This window comes from Gallinula chloropus (genome assembly GCF_964237585.1).
Source record: "Gallinula chloropus genome assembly, chromosome: 3".
NCBI classification, from domain to species: domain Eukaryota; kingdom Metazoa; phylum Chordata; class Aves; order Gruiformes; family Rallidae; genus Gallinula; species Gallinula chloropus.
Genome location: NC_140087.1, coordinates 34,503,592 through 34,527,856, shown reverse-complemented (window position 1 = coordinate 34,527,856; position 24,265 = coordinate 34,503,592).

The following is a 24,265-nucleotide window of genomic DNA, read 5'->3' as shown; positions in this document are numbered from 1 at the left end:
AAGAGGATAAAGCAGGGTTTACTCATTTCCTCTAATTTAATGTTTAATGTATCAGCATTGCTTTCATTTAGTATTCACTAAATTGGTAAAATGTGGGCTTTAATTTCAAGATATACATCTTGGCAGTGAAAAAAAGATATAAAGCAGAGTTCAAACAGGCTTTTATCTTGTGAGACACCAACTTAAAAACCACTTTGATAACTACACTGTAAGAGAGCACATCGTATAGGTTTGACCCCACTTTCACCGGGAGCATGGAGGCAGAAAGCTTGATTGCCCATGTGCTGGGAACTCCCTTGTCTGCCCATCTGTACTCCCCAGTCGAGTGCAATGAGGAGGACCAGGGCACACAAGCTCACTACTGCCAAACGAACTGAGCATGAACTTGCAACAGATCAGCTTTCTGATAACAGATTTAATGACCCTTTCTAGCTTGTAGAAGGGATTTTGCCTCTGATCCTGTTGGGACAACTCCCTCAAGAGGCTCTCAGGCATCTTTGATCCTGCCTGTGACAAATGACTGCCCCAGTCCACAGAAAGGGCAGCACCTACTACCTCATGACTGAGATATTTACTGTGTGCTGGTCAAAATGCTTTAAGGTGGGGACCGCCTATGCTATTATTGCTTCACTGACTCAGTTTTTTACTTTCTCAGTTTTCTGTTGCTTTACACTTTCCATCCTCTCTGTTTTTTCTTTCCTCCTCCTATTTGCGTTTCACCATGTCTTTTCTTTCTTCTTTTCTGCTTGTTTTTCACTATAAGGTTTTCTTTTTCTCTCTCCACCTTTGTCCTCCACTGCCATCTCTCCCATTTCTCTTTGCTTTTTATTCTCTTTTTTTTCTGTCTATATCTTTCTGCTCATCATTTACATTACGACAGTAGGGACCAGCTGACAGAAACAAGACCAGCTGGGTTACATCTTCGTAAGGTCACATGCTGCTGATGACAGGACCCAGAACATGGAGCAAAGATGTCTTGAGACTGGGTTTTGGACACAATACAGATAGGGAGGGAGAGGGTGATTTTTTGCTAGCTCTGCTCCTTTTACACACCCCTGTGCACGTGGGATGGTGTTAGACTGCCTGTGATCATTGACAGAGCTGGGAAAGGTAGCAGCAGGAGGATAAGCTTTGTGTGCAAGGTGAAAAGAAATCCAGAGGGGAGATAAAGCCTTGGAGTGAAAGGCAACAAGCTGAGGAGAAATCTTTGAGAGGAAGAGAGAGCTCTGTGCTGCACATGTCGGGCCCAGTGTGCTGAGGCTTTTATGTATCAGAAGGAAGCAAATGCTGAGCATGGTGCTGCTCCTAGTTATGTTTTCCAGGAAAAGAGTCCTTGGCCTGCTCCTCACCATGTGGTCCTCATATTCTGCCATGGACCTTTCAGGTGAGATGGGCACCCTCCAAACACAGGTAGAAGTGCTGGGCAGCATACATTAGGTCTGGCAAAGGACTGCAGCTGAAGGAAAACCCACAGAGGCAGTGCTGGGAGCCAAGTTTATGGACAGGGTAAGGCTTTTCTGAATTAGCATCTGCACCAATGTCAATTATGACAGGCACTGATGATTGTGGTTATTTCTGGGTATCCACAAGCTAGCAGCACTGACGTTTGTGCACTGCTAGTGGTACTTGTATCCATTTAGAACCCCCCCCCGCTCTGCTTTTTCTTCTTCCTCTGACAGACCAGTGATGTGCAAGAGCCTGTAATAAGTTGGGGTGAAAAGGAGAGGCAGACTCATGTGTATTTGGGGTTTGATATTCTGTTACTTTGTGTGGGAAGGCGGCAAGGGCCGCTGGGACTTGGCTTGTGGCCTCTGGATGGAGCAGCACAGGAAGACCGCTGGATGGAGGCCACTGAAGATGCTGGAGTCCAGGGAGGGTTTTAGTGCGAGTAAGGGAGAGCGTGTGGATATCCAGAGGTCTCTAATGCAATGGCGTGTTTAGGCTAATCTCACGTTGCTAGGGAGCCCTACACATGTTTGGTGTTGGCTCCTGTTACCCTTCCTCAGGTGGCCTCCCCCTTCTCCCAGTGAAGTCCATCTGTTTGGCCACAAACCCCATGACTTTTGGCTCTGAAGTATGCGGTCCATCATGAAACCCCAGAGTACGCCTTTCACAGCCCGAGGAGGCTGGGCGTCCAGCACCCCGGCACTGCAGAGTGCCTCCAGCTGTTTCTTGACAGGCAACTCATGCATGAGTCAGATCTCTGCCCCACGGGGCATGCTGCCCAGAGAGCAGCTGTCCCGGCATGCTGCGGGCAGGGAGACATCTCCAGCTGTCGTTCCGCTCCTGGAAAGAGCTTCTAGAGACTGCTAAGACAGCAGCAGCATGTGGGACTGGGGGGGTAGGTGTACCTGAGGGTCTGCTTTATGCTGGCTTTCCAGCAGCACACCTCTGGCTGGCTGGTTAAAAGGGGGATAAACCCATACTATGTCCTGCCAAACTAGGTTTGTATGAACAACAGGAAAAGTTAGATACTTGGCCTCTTTGGCTGGGGTTACCTTCAGGTTTCCAAAGAGGGGTGTCCTGAAATGCTGACCCACACAAGCATCAGCCGGGACACTAATAAGGAGACACCTGCAGAGTTGCCTGTTCAGCTGTGGTCCGTGGCAAGCTGCAGAGACATCCATCCCTTCTTCTGCCTCGGTATAGGGAGCTGGTCCCTGGCACACGCCTGACCTGAACCTAGCTGTCAACAGGAAGAAAGAGTCAGGTTGGAGTCCTTGGAGAGCTGTGGACATATGGATTGATAATGATCATCTTGGTGCCATTGCCTGCTCATGTGGGTTGCTCATCTGCGCACCATCCATGCTGGCTTATTTGTGTACAATCCTCACCCGCTGAGGGGCCTCAGGTGTCACCATGAGACATGCAAGACCTGCTGGGAGGGTGGTATGGGTCTGTCTGCTGTGCTTCCAGTGGCTGTGGGTGGACACAAGGCTGCTCTAGCTGCGTGCTCCTTCAGCCTGTGAAAAGACCCTCAGAGATACAGGGTATGCCATCTCCATCCCACCCCAGGCTTGGGGGATCATGGCTTAGAGCAATGGGGCAGGTAATTTTGCCAGCAGAGGAGAGGTTGCAGGAAAATAGGTTGCACGCCACTGTGCAGAGCCACAGCAGCTGTGGAGAATTTAATGTTTTCTGCCACATCAACCAGCCTTGAGCCTTTGACAGTGCCATGTCTCTCTTTGGACCTCTTCACCGAATCTAGTTTCTCTTAGTCCAACTTCTACCACTTTCCTGGTCTGGCTTCGCTGCCAGACCTTTACTCTCTTCTATGTACCAGTCTTCCCCTAACCTCAGCTCCCAATCTAAGTTTATTTTTCTACCTGTCAGGATACCTGCTCTGTCCTGACCCGCCCAACACCCCCTACAGCTGCACTGACAGGTTACACCTCTCCCCCTTCCTCCCCTCTCTCTCCCAAATCTATCTCCTGATTCAGGTAGTCAGTCCCACATGCCCAGCTACACCTCAGCTCTTTTTCACAATCTGTTCCTTTCACTGTTTCCCTGCTTTTGCATTTGAACCATGAAGTTTGTTCCTACTCTTTGCATGCCAATCCCTCCCCACCCTGGGAGACCCCTAAAACTACATCCTGCTGCTGTGGTCTGGAGCCTTGCCGCAGCCGTTAGCACACAGGAGCAGCCTTGGTCAGAGGGCTTTAAGGCAGGTAAAATGATTAGGCTGCAAGAGAGTGGAGATTGTCCAGGAAATATGGTGTGTGAGGCACAGCTACTGGCTTGGTATGCAGTCGCTCAGTTTACAGACTGAGTTGGGGGGGACTATGGATGAGGCACTCGGAAAAGTGAAGGCATTCCTCATTTAATTTGATGGTTTGATTTATTCCCTTCTGGGGATATGAACTCATAGGATGTCACAGCAACAGGTCTGTGATTTTCATGAGGCAGAGCTGCTTTCCAGGCTGTTGCCTCTTGCTGGCACAGCAAGTTTTTATGGACGTGCCGTAGGATCTGTAATTCTGCAGTGTTTCTAGCTGAGGTCACAGACAGCAAATAGAAAGCACTGGGTTATCATCCCATGCCATAGCCTGCCCTCCAGGCTAAGGGACTTTGGTTGGTCAGAAACTGCACAGATGGCTTTAAAATATTGCAATAAGAGCTTAGTTTGGAACCACTCTGAACACCATTTCTGGCTTTCTGGATAACTAGAAATCCTGGCTCCAAGCTTCATATGTCAGCCAAGAAGATGTAAAAAGAGCATTGGACAGGTTGGCTCTTTAGGTAACATTTAGAAACCATGGTTATAATCTTTCCCATCCCAAGTAAAACTACTTGTTCACGCGATTGTATGCCACTCCTTTATGCTAAAGAAGGGATAAACAGGCTATGGGGCAGAGATATATTTTCAACTCAGTTTTCTGAAGTTCTTACCATCCCATTTCCTGAGAAGTTACAACATCCAAGTAAGCAAGTTTGGTCCAACACGTGTCCTTCTGGCTGAAAATAAACAAAGAGCAAAGGCAGGCTGCCTTTGGCCAGACTGCTGCAAGATGAATCGGGCGAGACATGCCAGCTCAGGAAATTAATTTTTCTTCAGACAGCTTCACAGTTAGTAGGGACAATTTTTCTTTGGTCAGCAGAATGACCACCTCCACTTTTTAGAATTGTTATAGGGGTGCATCAGAGCTAAAGAGGGAACGTTCCTCATACCCAGCCAGCAGCTTGGTGACAGGGGATGGGATGCAGTGTGCTCAGACAGGATGCTATATAAAAATGTGCAGGTTTGGCTTCTGAAAAAATTTACCATTTCCTAAAGAGATGTTCAGAGAAAGCAGGTGCTGCCTCTCCCTGGTGTAGTCTGCACTGTGATGCCAGTCTTCAGGACTGGGTCAGGCTTAGGGTAAGTGTGAACAAAACAAGGATCTAGAAAGGGATGAGATTTTACAAAACCTTGTTAAGATCTTCCACGTTTCCTACTCCGTGAGCCAAACCTTACCACAGCAGATGTGATTGCAAATTAGACAGTCCATCCAGAGTCTCAGGGATCAGTATCAAAGCCTGAAGGGAAACCTGGGGTTTGAATCTTAGTCCGTGATCTCCCTTGCATCCCACAGGGAAAAAATGCTTTTAGTTTGTTTTTTCCTCAGCATATGTGCAGCTGGCACTCTGGAAGACCACATATGAAGCAAACCAACATAGTCACATTAATCATCATGCCATTTTTTGTTATTGTTGATTTATTGGCAGAGGAAAGCACTGATCATGTTTCATGAACTTCTGAAAGTTCCCCAGAACGCAGGTAAGAATGTTTTATACTGTTTACATGGTATTGTTTGGCAACACAGCCCCAGGAGATCACTTTCCAGGCGTATACACCTTTGGTCTACCTTGGAGGTCTCTCACGTGGGTCCTCTGGATTGTCTGCCTCGTTTCTTCTCAGCTACTTAAAGCTTTCTCATGGGAGATTGGAGAAGGAAACAGGCAACAGGAAACCCTCAGGACATGATGGTTTAAAGAAAAATAGTCCCATGCTGTTTACCTCCTGCTTCTTGAGTCTCTGATGCACCTGCCCATGCCTCCTGCCTTGTGCACCCTCTCTGCAACTGGCCCTCAGCCCCAACACACATCCCAGCCACTCTTCTCCTTCCCACCAGTCAGAGCTCTCACCTGCTTCCCCTCCACCAGCTTCCCATCGCCCGCAGAAGAGGTGGAGGGTTCCCTCAACATTGCTAAGCCTTTTTTGAGTCTGCTTTCCTTATTTCTTATTATGTCATGTCCTCTATATAGATGGAAAAGATATGTGTTTTTCTCCCATATGGCATCTAATCCTCACCTCCTCTGAGCACCACGGAGCCACCTGCACCTCCTTCTGCCTCCCGCTGATCACACCAAGTTTCGCCGCCACAGCCCCATCCAAACGCAAGCACCCTGTCTGGGCGTGAAGGACTGAGCAGGACACTTGGAAATCATCTAATCCTTCCACATGTTGTAATGGCTCAAGCTCTGGTGGACTACCAGTAGGAGTCCTCCTGTGTCATTACACAACCAGTGTCTTTTGACTTTGAGCTCACCTACAATGCCAGAAGCATTGAAAGAAAATGTGGTTTAGTTATTACTGTGTTAATACTGTATTACTGTCTTACCACAGAATATTATCCATTGTTTTGTAATTCCTGGCTGTGGATATTATGTTAACATTTTTTTAAGTCTGTTGTAAAATAGTGTTAAGTGTTCCTCATCCTCCCGTTCCTTTGTCACTCAGGCAAGTCAAAGCCAACACAACCCCGCAAAGTTTAAATAATTTTCCCATTAACCTTTTGTGTAAAGTTTATAATACACTTACAGCAGTACTAAATTGATTTATTTTTTATGAGTTCCTAGGCCTAGCATGGAGTTTTTTTGTATTTCAGTATGTGCCAAAAATGATGAGGGTCACGTGTGTCGGGCAGGCCCTGTCTCATCCTGCTCTTGCTGCAATCTTGGAGTCTGGGACTTTTTATCAAACACCTTTCTAAAGACTGTCAGGTGGAGAATATTTTCCATAGGGCTTGCAGCCGGACACTCACTCCTTGGCTCTTGCTCCCAGCTGAGGATGGCTCTGGTCTGGAAGCTGCCAAGCCACATGAATGCAGCACTGTGCCTGAGGTCATACCCTACACCCAGAGAGCTGAAACACAGCAAAATCTGGGATCCTGGTTCACTCCTTGCCGTGTGCCATTGCCCTAGAAGCACATTGTTTAGATAGGCAGAGTAAAACAGTGGGGGAAGTGGGTTTCCCTCCTGCTTCTTCCCCTCCATGCAAGCAGAGCTCTTGTGCATGCTTGCCGTGCTTCTCAGTTTTACACCTAAGGAGTTGGGTTGCTTAAATTCACCTGCACAGTAAGGTATGGGAGCTGTAGGGGCCAGACAATACTGTTTATGCCGTGCATTTGCTTAGCTGTGAGCCCTGGAATTGCAGGAACTAACAGTGCGGAGGGGCACTGCCTTTATGGGGGGCTGGCAATACATCTGCTCTGTGCAGCTCCCACAGGCAGGCTAAGCCCACCCAGCTGCTCCTAAGTGCCAATGGAGAGAAGAAATTCAGTGCCTCCACGCTGCATACACTGAATTTTCTTCAGGCAAAAAAACAATCTGCCACAGAACCTCTTGCCTACAAACAATGGTCTCCAGTGTGAGCGTGGCACTCATTGCTGCAGAACCTAAGCATCTGTGGGTGGTTTGGGTTTTTTTACCCTGCTACTATGTTTGTGAGGCAAAAGGTCATTCCTTTCCCTGCAGGGTCACAAGAAGGCAGTGATCTGCTCAAGGCCATGGTGATGGAGCAGTGAGGAATCGGGGGGTCTTCTTCCTGCCAGTCCAAGGCTGGTGGACTCAGGAGGAGAAAAGATGAGAAAAGAGAAGAGGTGGCCTAACAGCATGCCAAAAATTGGCAGAGAAAAAGAAAGCACCTTACTGGTGAGACTGCAAGTACGCCTGACAGAATGCAGGCCGGTAGCGCAGCTTGTGTGGCTGTGTGACACAGGGACCTGAGAGGAAGGGCTTGTGTGTCTCCAGCCTCCTTGTGTGTCTCACCTGGGAACCCCTTTCACTCCCATGCATTTGAGCGTGTAGATATGCATTTCTAGCCCGTGCTGTGAAGCAGGCAGACACAGAGCTGTGGTCCATGAAGTCTCTCTGACAGGTGTGGAGCCCTGACGTAGCAACAGGGCTGCATGCAGAGGGCTGGGGTCAGTGATAAAGACCGTGGTACATGCTCCTCCTGCCACTGATGTCCATGCTCCCCATGAGGTGAAGAAGGATCTCTTGTGGCTGTAAGGTGCTGGCAGGACTACCTTCAGCCCTCAGCAGAACACTGTGATGCCATATTGAGAATTGCATCCTGTGGCGATACACCGACTTTCTTCTTGTACCCCAGACATCCTCTCCTAGAATCGAGTCACACGTTACGTTGCACTTGTCTTGGCAAAACCCCAAAGGATGCTTTTTCCCTGAGGGATCAAGATATTCCTGCTCCCTTGGATGCAAGGCATACTGAGATACCTGTGGTAGGGAAGTGGTGCCCTGCCAGGTCGCTGCCCTGCAAATCTTCCCAGCTCAGGTGCAGGAGGACAGGAAGCCTGTCAGAGGGGCTCCTGCACCCATGCTGATGGGGGTGGGGGGGGCTACTAATCCCTTTGACATGACAATTTGCTCTTGGTTTTGTATGTTTTCCAGATGTCACCTGCTGGCTTCAGGGGGAATGGGAAAATTAACATGAAGAAACTATTTTAGTAATTTGCCTGGAAAGCCAGGTGTCTCTCCAAGCAGCTTGAATCACTTTTAAATTAAAACTTCAATAGAAAGAGAGCTGGGGTTACACCATGGGCAGCTGTAAACCTGCAAGCAGCGACCAAGGTGTCTTGGGAGGGACTAGTTTGCCCTCAGGCAGAAGCCAAAACCAGTCACTCTCCTCTCTGCCCACCAGCTACCCAGAAGACCAAACTCACTCTGGCCATCCCTGCTCTCCCTGCCTATGGTTGCAGTCAGGTGTGGGAGGCCACCAAACTCTTCTTTCTGTCTCTGCTTCTGTCTCATGCTCAGATGGGCCTGGTTTCATACTGAGCAGGTGTCATATGGTGCAAACTGGTTATCATGTTTGGGGTGGCAGGATGCTGTTTTTTGCATATGAACCGCCACTGGATTAAGCCCTCTAGAGAAAGCAGAGGCTGCTGGTTCATCCCTTCAAGGGTGTAAACTTTGCTTTTCACAGTTACTTTAATGCAACTTCTTTGAGCCTGTCTGTATAATTTTTTCTTGCATTTGATCTCTGTCTCCTTCCCTCCAAGCCAAATAATTTTTGCCATTATCTAAAAGCTCCTTGTAGATGAAACAGAACAGGGAAAATACAGCATATCTGGTATATTCTTAGTACACTCTTAGCTGTTTATGAGGAATAACAATAAAGAAGCTTTTTATGAAGATATAACAGGTAAAAGGCTCCTTGAGTAGAAAGAGGAAAATCAGACCATTAAAATAAAACAGTACCTTTAAAAAAACCCTGAAACTTTTAGAAAACATGGAAAAAATATGTCTGTGTAATGTGAAGTAAAGTCATAATTTCCTCTATTAAAACAGAGCTAAATTATTGTACCACATCTTGATGAGTCTGGTTTTAGGAAGGTGAGCCTCATGCTGGTTGATGAGAGGTTGCTAAGCAGCCTCCTATGTTCATTAGTTATGTAAATAGCGATGTAAAATAGCCCCTTTCTTGCCAGTACCTAAAGGAACAGAGTTCGGACCCTGGCAACAATACATTAATTCCACTGCTTCCTGGAAGTCTGTCAGACTGATGGGATATTTTTTCCCCTTTTTGCGTGGGGAAATACGTTATATGGAGAGAAGAAAAGAGTAGCCTTGAGTTCTTGGCTCCCTTCTTGGCATGCATGGAGTGCAGAGAATCAAGGTGGGTTTAGGTATTTCTGAGTAAATGCGAAAAATATCGAAGGGGATATTTTCCTCCTGGGATTAAGGTAGACACCAACAGTCACTTCCATCTGTCCCCAGGCACTACTGTGTTAGACCATATTACAGCAGTGCATGATTCTTAGATAAAAGTCACCACAAATATGAACTAGAGAGCATATGTTTCTCTGACTGCCTCTTTGAGAAGCACTAGATGAAGCCAATTACAATTTTTCATTTGAGAAAAACACGAGTCTCTTTTTCTGGAAACAGACAGAAAAATCCTGGACAGTGGAAGTCTGTCCTTTTCTTGAAATGTCAGTGTTCAGTTCCTCCAAAGAAACAGCCATTTGAAAAACGCAGCCTTGGTTTGTCTTAGGAATTTCAGAAGGCAAGGTCTTTCTTGTGTTTTTGCCCTTTCTCTCCATCCTCCCCCCAAACTTTGTTTTGTCTTGCCAAAGAGAAAAATAAAAGGCGGAAAAAAACAACAAAAAGAAAATTATTCTGAACATTAAAAGTTTTAAACACAGAAACTCTTTTTTATTTATTTTTTTTTTTGGTGTGTATGTTAAGCCAGACTGCACATTAAAAAGTGATAAATAGGACTTCAATAACAACTGTTCTCTGCTGACAGACATCCCCACCTTTTCTTTTCTGAGACCACACAAAGAAATGTAAAACCTTGCTATTTTGGATGATACCTTGCACTCATTTTTTGTCTGATCTCAAGGCTGTCAGATCTTCACTCCTTGATCCCTACCAGTGTTGCCAAGGTGTTTGGCATAGGCAGCACGTCGTGCGATGAATCATGGGCATGTAGTTATAGTTTCTGATACAGTCTGTCAGGGCAAGGCTGGCAGATTGTTTCTCACTGGAAGGTAGATAGAATCCCATTCTCCTCTCAGCACAAAGGTATCAGTAATGAGGGCAGTGTCCAGCCCTTGTGCAAGGCAGCAGTTGATGCCTGGCACCACACAGCTGTTTCCCCATCACTGATGCCTGCACAACACCTACCATGGGCAGTTACTCCCTACTCGCTGTAAGCCCCATAGCATAGGAAAGAGCACGTGTCTTCTCATGAGAAGGGCTTGCAGCAAGTTCATTCTTTCCTCATGCCTTGCTGTAGTCCTCTCCCTGTTTGAGCCATTTCATTGTCAGCCAGCAATATTCATATCACATCTCTGTAGCTCCCTGCTTGCCCTTCCTGCCCCTGTGTCTGTGGCATCACAGAAACTGGCAGGGCAGGGGTGGCATATGGGAACCTACCTACCCAGAGGAAAAGCCTGTCAAGGTAAGGTTGAATAACATGGAATAGCCAAGTGCAATTTGAATGCTGCTCCAATATGCATTTCTCTGTGCAGGTTTGCCACCATGGCCAATTCTTAAGTCACAATTAGATCTGACCAAGAAAATGACCCAATTAGTCTGAGTTGGGTTTTAGAACTTGTACAAAGCTGAGGGCCACAAACTGATCAGCTGCTACCACAGCTACCATTCTCATTACATGTATGACTATTGTCAGATTCAGACCTAGACTGTAATTTACTTTGCACAAATATCCTGAAAAATATATTAAAAAAATCATAGTGTTTGGAAGCTAACCTTTTATTTCAGTTCAATAGCTACCTCCTTTCAGCACACTGTAGATTTGCAAGCATGGATTCCCATCCTTGTGTGAGCAATGTGTAATCTGGCAGGCAGCTCTGCCCTTCCTCCTTGACAAAGCAGACTTTAAGCAAAACACTGAAGCACTGGGCACAAATCATTTCTTTATCAACCAGTGATGACTTTTTCCTGTGAAGCTAAAACTGCATTCCGTGCTATTTTGCAGGGTTTTCAGGAAGCTTGATATCCAAGTGGAACAAATGCAGTCTGGCCCATTACATTTTCCTGGAGATTTTTGAAATTTTTGTAAACTGGAACAAAAAAAAAAAAAAAAGAAGAAGGTCAAGTTTAATACATTCAGTATTGTTGCTTTTGTACTTTCTCTGGAATTTATTTCCTTTGCAGTCAATTTGTATTCACTCTCTGCTCCTTTGCACAAGACGCTTAGGGACATGCTGTAATTCAGCATAGCATAATGCCCTTTCTCCTCTTTGCAGAGATAATGAGCTGCAGATGACTGTGCTGAGGGGTGCTTGCTACCTACAGGAGGGAAGGGATGCTGGGAGCTGGTACTGCCGTGCAGGCTCTGCCCTGTGCAGCAAGGATGCACGTTGGCCACGATGCACACCGGCACGGGTAGGGTCGCTTCTGTTCCCATGTCACTAGTGGAGGAGGAAAGAAATAGTATTTATAATTGGCTTTTTTAGATATTTTCAGTTCATAGGAATCTTAAAATCGAGGGATACAAGGGTGTGGGGTTTAATTACGTCTGTAGCTATGTGCACACAGACTCTCACAAGCAAACACTACTGCTTGTAGAAGGCTGCATGCCCCTAGGGCTTCCTCTCTGTATTTTCTTGGTCGTCTTCTGTTTTCCCTTCTGTAAGCACGTGTCATCCACATATTTCTAACTTTTGTTGACTTCCTGCCACTTTCTCCACAGCTCAAGTGGGCCTGGAAAAAATTTCCTGGGTTATGGAGGTCAGTCCTCTCATCCACAACCATTGTATAACTGTGTCCAAGCCCTTCCCCAGGTTCATCCAGGAAGCAGGGAGATTTTTTTGTCCTTACTGCACCTATTAGGAGACTGCTTCAGCACAGAGCTTCCCTAGCAGTGAGGAACAGGTTCATGATTCCCAGAGTAAGGGCAGTTATAGATAGTTTATACTCCTTTGAGCTTTGTACTTGGCTCTAGCTGCTTTTTCTCCTCTCTGCTTTTTACCTCACCACCACATTTACAGAGGACAGTTATGTCTGTTCTCAGCCTTGGATTCCCTTTGGTTGAAAACCCAGACTTGTCTAGTCTGGTGTCTTAAGATGGCCTCCCCAGTAATCCCATGGTCAGCACCAGCTTTGCATCCATCTATTTCTTCAACATGACTGTGGCCATGGAAAGCTGTATGCAGCAGCCCTGAGAGGTTTCCTCAGGGCTCTACTCTTTATCTGTCTTTTTTTTTTGAAAACCCTCTTCTGCACCAGCTTGTGCCCCCATCTCATGCCTGGTTTGGCTTTGGCAAGAGAGCTACGTCAGAGCTCTGGGTCACCATGCAACCTGTTTACACAGATCTTCCTCCACCTTTGCTTTCAGTTGGCAGGACTCCTGATGATTGCAAAAACTTGGGTAACTTGTCCCCATGCACATGAGCTCGAATTTTGAAAATTATTAGACTTTGTTCTTTTTCATTAGGTTGGCTCTCTGTGTCATTGGGTTGGATTCATATGGCATCATCAGTCTTCTCTATGCTGATAATGCCCCCAGCTTTTTTATATTGATAAATACTACCAGGCATTCTCATTTTCTCTGCCAGTGATCATGCTGACTTGATGCTTAGCCTAATTCCTGACAAAACTGCCTCACTTCATTAGATTTCTTTGAGGGAGAGGCTTTTGTCTTCTCCCCAGGAACGTCCTCATCTGTGCTGATTCCCATTTTTCCAGTTTCAATTAATAATTCCCACGTGACACCATACAGGTGTCCAGAGAGAAGTGGCTGACTTGTGTTTCTCTGCCTGAAAGACATCTGTCCTATCAAAAACCAGCATCATATTATTCGGGCACACTCCCGCTGCACCTTGTCCCAATTTCCAGTTACCTTCCTAGCTGAACTAGCCCTGTCCTCTCACAGGTCCCAAAGCCTTTCACAGATCACTTTCCCACTCTCCCACTCTTCCCATAAACTTGTCTGCTGTTTCAGACTCGGTTTGGGTTTGACAAAAATCTTTTCAGCGCCACTTCCCTGCCTCATGACAGTGCTGCTTGGTCCTCCCAAACTCGAATCTCCGAGCTGCACCCTTCTGCACCGAGCCGTTCCTTCCAGCGAGGCTGTGGAAGGCTGCTGCTCTGCAGGAGAGCTGTGCTGGCGCGCAGGGCTGCGTGCAAAGGCTGAGCGAGGCTGGGCCCCCTCGCAACCCGGTGTGATGGTGAAAGAAGCCGTGCCAAAGGACTGGACTCAGAACAACAGCCACCGTGGGACTTGTTTTGTGTCCTATTCAGGGCACGGCTGCTGAAATATAGACAAAACAGTCCCTCACAGCATCTAGGTGCTCAGCTCAGGCGTTTGCAAAGCCGATGAAATGTTTTTCACTGACTGCTCTGGCCCTTGGAAGGGATCTCTTACAGCCTTCTTGCAAGAATAAAGAAAATACAGGATGTCTCTAAATATCTGAAGTGAAAACCTAAAGCCTTTTACAGGTGTGTTGAGAGATGTTATCTGAGCTAACAGCCTCAGCATTTGCTTTTCTGTTTTGGGGGACTGTTTTTCCATTTTGTTTTTTTTTTGTCTGGTGAGCCTTCTTGCAATTTATCTGTACATCTTCCAGCCATAACCTCACAAAATATAGCAGTGTCAGTACCAAAAGTATTTTCCAGCCCTGTAAAAGCGAACTGACGTGTGATGCAGATAATTCACTGAGGTAAACACTTCAGTGTAAGGCTGCCACTTATATGATTCATGCTTGGAGGAGTAACATAAACCAGGCTGTACACAGTGTTAGCCAGGGAAACAAGATGTCATGATACTGTTTTCATTCATATTAAAACTTTACAAGAGAGTAAAAGATGTCAATCATAATCTCAACCTCTGTTTTAGTGGGGTTATGCTTGTTTCTGACCTTGTTATCCTACCTGTTTGCTTAGGTCATGCTTCTCACAGAATCACTAGGTTGGAAAAAACCTTTGTGACCATCGAATCCAACTATACCTGTCCTCTACTAAACCATATCCCTGAGCACCTCGTCTACCCATCTTTTAAATAGATCCTCAATTAAGGACTGAGTTCAAGAGAGAATTGAGAGACTCCTGGAGAATGGTGGGACTGGACTCAGCCTCTTAAACCACCAGAGGAGGTAAGTGTCTGATGTCTGAGGAGGTCTGGAGTGAGCTGACAGTACCTTGAGGAGATCGGTGCCCTGGGTTTCACATTGCAAACACTGTCTTCATGAAAAGGTTAGAAAGAAGCCACTTTCCTGATCAATTCATGCAGGCTATTGAGTAGAAATGAAAGGAACCAGTGACAGACCAGCCTCACACGGGTGATTAATTTTTTAACACAGTTAAAAACACAGTGTTTGCTGATGTATATGGACTTTGTGACCACCATTAAAAAGTCATTGGAGTGGAACAGCTGTATATAACAGAAAACAGCTCTCTTGGCATCTTTCAGTTGCAACAAAGTGTAGTGGGATAATGCAGCTTGAAAATAATAATTTAACAGGTAAATGGGTCAGACTTGGATCTTCCTGTTTTGGAAATATTTGTCTTACTGTTTGTAGTAGGACCACACATTAAAGTACTCTTTGTCTTTCTTGATTGTCAGTTTAATTGCAAGGAGGAGATAAAAAGCTGACAGGAATGCAGAAATGTTAATAAACATCATCTTTCAAATACACACCCTTTCAAATATGCCCTCAGAGGAATATAGAATAGATGATTTCAGTTGGAAAGGACCTACAACAATCACCTAGTTCAACTGCCTGACCAGTTCAGAGTTGACCAAAAGTTAAAGTCTATTATTAAGGACATTGTCCAGGTTCCTCTTAAATATGTACCAGCTCCCCAGGAAGCCTGTTCCAAGGTTTGACCACCCTCTCTCTCAGTGAAGAAATGTTTCCTAATATCAGGAGTAAATGCTTCTAAACCTCCCTGGTGCAGCTTTGAACCATTCCCACGTGTCCTATCACTGGGTCCCAGGGAGAAGAGTTCAGCACCTCCCTCTCCACGTCCCCTCCTCAGGAAGCTGTAGAGAACAGCTTTATGTAAGTCATATGAAATAGAAAGCTAGATGGTGCAAATCATATAAAATCTTTCATGGTGGGGTGACGAGGTCAAATTTGTAAATGATCCCAAAATTTTGCTACCTGGTGGAAATTTGGTGGCTGAAATGGCTGGTCAGAATATCACAGCCTTTTAAAATTTGCTCAGTGTAATGAAGTGACACTTGAGTCCAATTAGTCTGTTATTAGTGATGACTGCAATGAAAGCAGCTCACCTTCCAAAGGAGAGTCATCTGAGCCCACACTCGGTCATGAGAGCAAATAATTTCTACATGTCCTCAGACTCCATGTGTTCACATCTGTGTTCCCATGGATATTGCCTGAATCTTTAGCAACACTGATGCTTGACAAAGGTATCACAATATTGCCAGGAACTGTAACACTCTTGAACATTTTCCATGTGGGATCAATGGCGCCCAAGGTCAAGTCAGTGTCTCTCCACTGACTCCTGATTCCCAGATCAAATCTCATGATGGACCTGGGACGATGTATGAAGTATGCTGGGAACATAGAGGCTTCTTCCTTAATCTTTTAGGTTTTAGTCCCTTAATCTCTTAAAATCCCCTTCCCCTTCCTGGAACCATGCATGCAGCAGCATTGCTGAGGAAGAGCAATCACACATTGAGCATTGTCCTGCCTCAGGCAAAAGAGAGATTGGGTAGAAGTGGGAACACCATTGAGAACAGATATTGCAAAGCCCAAGAAAACTAAGTTGTGAAAGATGACATTAGCCCTGTGCAGATTACCTTTATTCTCACAGGTACCATGAAAGTATCAACAGCAACAAATTTAGTCATTGCATAGATTTAGGCTGACTGTCCTGTGATCCTACAGGCAGGTTGTCGGGTGTGTCTATAGATGTGATAGCACTTGTGAGAATGGGCTGGTAAATGGCTATTACTCTCTTGCTCAGTATTCCCCTGGAAACAAACAAAAAAAGAAACAAACTTCCCAAACAAACTAAAAGTAAATAAAATGCTCATAAGTGGACGGATGTGTTTTTAAAAAAAAAAAGTGAGGAAGAAGTGTTGCTTCATCCCTTTGTAACAGAAACCAACACCAAATTCCCACCAGCTTCAAGGGAATTAGATGGTATTAATCTAAGTCACAATAATAAATGAAGAAGCATATTATATCCCAGATGGGGTGAAACATCATGATGTGGTCTCTAGACTGATGGGGTCGATGTTTTCCATGGCTAGAGGGAAGGCAGCTGTAAATGACTGAGACAGGGACAGTATATGGCAGTGTTCAGGAGGGACTCCAGCTATTCCCCTGCTGCATGTGGAGCAGTGTGAGGACTTTATCCAAAGCCTTCCAGAGCCTTTGATTTTGCTGGATCTTAAATCAGACCTTACATGCACGATATATCTTATTTGCCAGAGATACTGGATACACGCTTCTTCCAGCAGACACTTGTTAACACAGATAATGTGCTCACTTTTTATTTTAATGGTGTGCTCTGTTTGGCTTAGTCTGTTTTCCAGAGATCTTTCAATAGTTCCTCCTGAAGAAATCAAGGGTATTGGTAGGTAGTTGCGAATTTCTGTTGCAGTGGTGGGCAGAGCTAGCGGACAGTATCTTGACACAGTGGCTTTCTTTGGGTTTCTCTGAAGGGCTTTGGCTTTGATCAGTAGTGACTGGGGAAGAGGTACCATGCCAGTAGTACTGAACCATTCCACCATGGCTTTGCTTTCAAAGAAACTCCCATGTAATTATTGCTCCTCCCTGACTTATGGTGCTGAACTTTCCAGCTTGCAAGTGGCAGGTGGGGAAGGTTATCCCAGCTACTAGAAACAAATCCACCCTGCAACGGATATGAGGTTTGCTTGGCAATCACACGGACTTTCAGATCAAATTGACAACTGCACAGGAAGGACATCAAAACTTGCTACCCAGGGTGAATTTCACAAGCTCAGTTTGTTGAGCTGCGTGCCCACATTGACTCTGAGCAAAGAAAGAACACTGCAAAGAAGCCAAAACTGAAATTTGTTAAAAAATTATGTTTTATTCCTTTCTGTCTTTAACTGTCAGTGTGTAGGAGCTATCAAACATTTTGTCTTGCCCTTTGCATTACTGGGATTCAGACCAGCTGCCTACTTTTATTCACAGTTCATCTCAGCAAGCAAGGAGTCATTTGATATAACACAACTTAGGTAACTTAAGCTGGGAGTATGTGTAGCGTATCAAACTGTCCTGTGACAGGAGATAGATGAGAAGCAACAAACCTGTATGCTTCAATTGTGTGAAAACTTGTCCAACTCTGCAGCAGAAAGGTTGGAAGAAAAGGCAAGTCCCTCAGCTGAAGGTATGAACTGTATTTGATGTTTCTTGATGCCAAGGCATTGCTGTCACTTAGCCATACAGAGAATGAAGAGCAGTGGATAGTCCAAGGGAAACCTGTAGCCACTGTTACTGGACAGCCTCTTCCAGTTCTCTGATCCTTTGCATCTGTTAAATCCAGTAGTCCCGTGGCTTGATGTCTCCGAGCCACCTACATGCTCATTGTGTTGAGTCAAATACCCTCTTTCTTGTGGCCTTTGAAGAAAACAGTTTAAAATAGCTTCATCCCAAGCATTTTTCCTTGGCATAATTGCTCTAACGGGATCTTTTCTGCTTGAGATCAGCTCTATCCCTGTTCTCTTCTGGTGCTGGGTTTATGAAATCTCAGTTTCTTAGAGGCCACCAGTTCTTACAAAAATGATGAAGCAGCAAAAGAAATCCCCTACCTCTCTTTCAATGCCCAGGGGCCTCTTTTACTATCTGCTACTGTAAACGAGCAGCTCTCTGTTCCTTCCAGTCCAAGTCTGGTGCTTTATTGTAGATTAAGAGAAGAATTAAATGTGAGGGGGAAAAAAAATCACCTCAAGACTTTTTTTTTCTTTTTTTTGCCAGCGGACAGAGAGCAAAGAGAGAGGCCAACAGATGATTAATCTTTTGTTTCTTGATCGTTCAAGTATCCTTTTATATATGAGTCATATGTCTAAATATTCAGGGTCACCAATGATCTCGTCTTGGACAGATTTACAAAACTTCGCTCTCCTTGTTCTAGCAGGAGAGTCTAGATGATGCATTCAATTCTCTTACCTTTTCAGGCTTTCCTAGATCTATGCTTTACTTTTGCTCTTTGGGAACAAGTGATATGAATATAGTAACAAAGAACAAGTGATATGAATATAGTAACAAAGATTATTTTTTTCTATAATTCCATAATCTTTACAAAGACCTGAGTGTTTTGTAGACATTTTAGCTGGGTAACATAAAAAGCATATTTTATGTGGGGAAAAAAATAGTAATTACCCAAATATTTTTAAGAGCACTCCCTAAATTACCAAGATTTGTAGTAATTGTATTTTAAAACAAACTGTCTGAGATGGAAACAGTTACAGAATAATATTTATTGAAACACTAGACAGCCAAATATTACATCATAAGACAGAATAAGCAAATACTCACTGGTTACAGGACAGCAACTTCTTACATAAATTAATTAGGCAGGAGTCACCTCAGGCAGTCCCCACTCGCAGCACTCAGCATCTCCACTCTCTGTATATCAAATGCCCAGAACACTAGGTATGACTAGGAGGTGAAACCATCAGAAGTCAAAACAGGGACCTATGTTTTCAAATATTTGGTGCCTATATTTTTTACATCGCTGTCACTATATGTACATCTACATCCTTGAGTGATCCACAAATACATGCTCTAAAACCTACCCAGGCAAGGTTTAGGAACGTGGTTTTACAGATGCTCATAAGGTTAGGTGAGACACCTGCTCACGAATAAAAATATGAATCCACATAATCTCTGTTAAGGATATGGCTGGAAATTTATTCATTTTCTGATCTTATTCTAATATTTCATAAAACAACCAGATGTTATATGAAATTAGGGGTGCAAGAGGTATGTGTCCAACTGTGAGTGTTGAGTGAAAACAGCAGCACAACAGGAACTTAACAGCCATGTTTAGGAATGTAAAAAATCTAGAGTTTTCTACCAAAATCAAAGTCAATACATAATAAGATTATTAGCTCTCTGAAGTCTGAGTACACTGATACTCAGTCTATGACTTGGTCCTGACATTGATCCTTGCTGCTTTTATTACACTATTTTTGCTACTACAGTTATATCACTAATTTCCATGGATTTACTTACAATTTAGGTCTTGAATTAGCAAAACATTTAGCCAGTACTGCAGGGCAGGAGGTGAAGCTGATGATGGGTCTGTAAGGAAAAAATTCTTGAAATAATACCCTAACAGAAAGAGATTGTAAAGAAAATGGGAAAAACCCCACAGCTGGTCTTGTATTGGCATTTACTAACAGATGTGCTGTGTAATCCACAGGAGGTAATTTTTCAGCTTTGTTCAGTGTGGGTGAGGTCTTTACTGGAGCACTGTGTCTGCTTTGGGGCCATACACTTGATGAAAGGAGGAGAGCAATTGAAAAAGAGCCAGAGGAGACCAACAAGGATGATGAGAAGTTTGGAAAACATGACCTATGAGGAAAAGTTTTTTGGGTTTGTTTTGGTTTGTTTTTTTAAATATAATGGAAAAAAAAAAGATCCTGAGATGGGACATAATGAAAGACTTCCAATACTTACAACATTACTGTGAAAGACCATGATGAATTGTGCACATAAACATACTGGAAGAATTGGTTTAATTTATGGCAAAGGTGAATTAGGTTAGTCATTAGGAAACACCTTTTTCTGTTAGGAAAACCCAGGACTGGAGAAAAACACCTAGAGAGGATTTTAACTCTTGTGATTAGAGATTTTTAAGGACAGGTTGGGCACACATCTGCTAGGAGAGGCTAAGATAAAGTTATCTTGCTTCTGTGCGTGGGGTGGAGAAGGTGTTCTCCTGACATCCCTTCCAGCTATATGTTTCTGTGATTTATGGTCTCATGAGACTTAGACCACTCTGAACCAGGGCCTTATACCACAACCAGCTCCTAGATATCAAAGGCTTTGTTTGGAAGGATTCGCAGGCTGTCCAAGTGCCAAACAGCTTTCCATCCTCTGCATCTCTCTGTCTGTCACTCAAGTCTCTGAGCTACAACTGACAGGGTATTCTGCATTGCTCATTAGTCACTCAGCCGAACTGGACCTGTACCAACACAGCAGGAGAGCAGGAGATTTCAGGAAAGGTTTTGCCAAGGAAGTTTGAATGAACCCAGGACGCACCAGGAGTTGATTTCCCTTCACACTGGTCTTCCCACCCTGTCCTGCACTGTTCTTGCCAAGGGGCTGGTGTTTGAATACCCTTCAGGAACGATATTCAAGTGATGGAAAAATACTCAGGGGGCAGATGTGTAGCCAAAAGATAACAACTGAGGCTTCAGTCAAAATAGACGCAGAACAATTACTGTCCTAGCAAAAGGCCCCACAGCTGAGCACACCAAACTTGTCTTGTCTGTTTTTCATACCCAGCGAAGTCAGTCTGCAGGTGCCTTGCATTTACATTTAGAGAGGGAGGAAAGATAAATGGTGGCACATAACCAGAACAGGATTGCTGTATTAGCATCTGTGTTTCCTCCTACTGGTACCAGCAAGGTCAAGGAATAAGAGAAGAGGAAGGGCCCTTTACTCCAGATTTGACTCAGATATAGTATCTATTGTTTTTCATCAGAATGTTGCTGCTGGTGATCTGCCTTGGGCTTTTGAGGAGACTGTTGTCTCTGCTGTATGTAGTTCTGTTTGGTGTGTCTCTCTGGATACAGCACTGACTGTTGACATTGGCCTTATGTACACAATTGTCCCATCCTGTCCCACCACTGATCTGGCAGTGAAGGTCCCAGCAGCTGCGTGCTCAGCTGGTGACAGCTGTGAAGGTCTGTATGATCTGAAGGTTAGAATTAAAAGGAAGAAGACAAATGTAACATACCTCTAAGAGGTGTGCTGCCATTATGGTACTTCCATCCTGTAAAATACACAACAGGCTAATTCTTGTTGCTGATTTTTTCTTTCTCCAAATCCCTTTTCTCTTGACGTTGCCTTTGACCTATGTGAGGATCAGAAATCCTCTTTGGCCACTGGAGGGCAATCCAAACTCTTCACCATACGTAATTCCAACCCCCGGTCTGTCAAGTAGCAGCCATACCCACTGTGGCTTGGGGGCTGCAGGTTGCTGTGTGCTCTCACCCCTTCTCTCTTTTTGCCACCCACACCCCCCTTCGCACACACCAGATAGTGCCTGTGTCACTGAAGTCTTGTAACTACAGCAGGTCTTCTATCCAACAAAATGCCAACTGTGCCAAAACAAGTTCCTCTGCAAGTTACCTCCTCATTAGGTCCATAGGGAATACTCACAGTTAGACTCTGTGGTGTGTAAGAGGCCTGCATGGCTGTCAGCACTTAGCACTGGGCCAGTGCCAAGCGCGGTAGTGATGTGTTGAGGGGGTTGGGGGGGGGGGTGGTGGGATGGATTTCACAATCAAACTCTTGCTAGTGCTGAACTATACTCGTCTGACTAAAATTTATCATGGGGAAAGAGAGCTGTGTGGAAGCGTCAGAGTAGGCATGCTACACACAGTGCAACACAGGAGACTCTGGGCCTTATTATCTGTCTGCATCCTGTAAGAAATACATCTGCTCCTCCCTAAATTTCCAGGGGTTACCCTTAAGAATAAGGAACAGAAATATTTTTACCCTCAACATTTGAATCAGACCCTTGGTTTTACGTCAGATTATGTCATTCTGGATCTAAGCAGGTCCCAAGCACCTTGTAACAGGTGCAGAATAGCAGCATGAGATTTTTTTTAAATAATCTCCATCTCTACAGTCTACCGAAAGTTTGAATGTACTGGGAAGATTTTCAGCAACCAGTCAGCAACACTCCATCATTCACTTAGCAGATTCCCTTTCTTTCCTACAGTTCCAGCAGGGCTGGGCACAATAACAGTCTCTCAGCTGGAGATGCCTGGCATCTGGAGGCACTGCACATCAGCCTCTTCAAGAATGGAGAAAGCAATCCCCATTGAGGGGAGGTCACAAGAAGTCCTTGAACCCTTTGTCAGTCTATAACCTCCCCTTGCCTCGGCAATGCTTCCAAAATGCCTTGTTCTGGATGTGAGAATGCAGGGAAGATCATTTAAATTCTTGGGCCCAATACCTTGCAGTTACTGAGAGCTGCCCCACAGACGCTGAAGCAGAAGAGTTCATGCAGCATTTGCTTCCTAAAAATAATTATTGATAGTGTTTATCAAGCATACCAATCTTTGCCTGTAAGATCAAGAGCCAAAAAAGTGTTCAATATACATTGGGAAGAGAGAAGATAAAGCAAAGAGGTCACTGATATTTTAGGTCTCTGGACAGCAGAAAAATTTTTATGAGAAAAAGTGATCCTAGGAAACATACCTTGTCCCAGAAAAAAGCAACTGCTGCCTCTTAACCTCTTCCCTCACTCCCTTAAGCCCATGTAAGCAGGACACTCACTATGTGCTAATTCATTACTTTTCTTGACAGGATGCTGGATGGTCTCCTCACTTCTTGGTAGCCTACCCAGTCATTTCCAGACACCCAAAGCTCCTGCAGTAGCAGGACCTTAAGCTAAATGTCCTTAAATGTCCAGATTTTCTGCCAGAGAGGGGACGCTGCAGCTTCCAGGCTCCCAGTGCCCTGTTCCCAGTCACTCTTGGCGGCAGTGAATTGGGAGACCGCAAGGTACAGGACCTGCACTTCAATCTTGTCCACACTACTTGGATAGTCTGTGTCCCTTGTTCCACTGTAGGTCACTAGGTAAGGTAACTGAGGTCACTAAGTCCTAAAAATACAGATCTTTGACTACCAGGCTAGCTGGTATGCCACACCAACAGCATGGGTGCCCATTCTGGGGCAGCTGAAGTCACAGGTGACCCTGGACCTGGGGCCATGAGCCTCCAAGCTGTGCCTAAGGCACAGGGCAGCTGAAAATTTCAAGCTCAGCATGAGGGAGAGGTGCCAGCACTAGCAGCAGGCAGGAGTGGGGCAAGAGCAGCCTTTGGCCTTTGCTGAGTAGTGCAGACCTCAACACAGCCTGGGAGCCCTGTGGGGCAGGACACCCTCCCAATGGTGGCAGACTGTGAAGGGCTGAGAGCAGTTAATTCCTGGATTCCCACTGGAGTGCTATGGGAGGGTGCCTGGGGTGCTGCAGCCCCCCCAGATGTGTGTCTTCTGCCAATAATATCAGCCACGAAGTGCACCTTGCCAGGTGCCCAGCCCTGCACACAGTCTGCACAAAGCACTGCTGCTGACATGAGCTGGGCCTTTCAACCTCCTTTGCCGGTGTGAAAAGGGATCCTGTAGACATGACCTGCATAAAAGCTTAAGCTTTTCTTTTTGAAGCCATAAGAAGAAGTAATTTTCTATAGGTAGGAAGGGACACGTAAAATCGGCAGGGAGGTGGGAGATTCACAGAAGTACGAACAAAAAAGGCTCTTTTAAATTAGGTTCAGGAAAGGGCTATGCATTTTTCCATTAGACAAGCTTTAAAGGGACTGGGACATTAAATCAAAAGCCAAGCCAAATACTGAGAGCAATGTAACCAGTGAAACAATGGGAAAGTTATTTAACAACATACACAGCCCTGGAATGGACACACTGTAAGTTAAGCACGCACACCAAATGTATTTTGGGCTGCTGCTGCCAGAGCACTCAGCTAACCCTCTGAAAACTGCCTCAGACACAGCACGCTTACATTTCCCTCTCAACAACAGCTTGTGAGGCGATCAGTGTGAGGGGATATACAGCACTTATTTATCTCGAGCGGCCGCTCGGGCAGAACAGCCTGGGCTCTGTGATCCTAACCAGATGCTCTTCAGTAATCCTGTGTGCAAGGTGCATGGCGCAGCGCCTGTGCGTGTGTCCCTGCAGCGCACGTCCTGCTCGCTTTGCCGCTCTGCGCTGAGCACTGCCAACTGCCAGCCACAACTTCATCTGTCTCCTTAGCATCACCTCTCACAAGTGAACAAGCACAGGACCGTTTCTGCCATAGCGCAAGAGAACCTGCT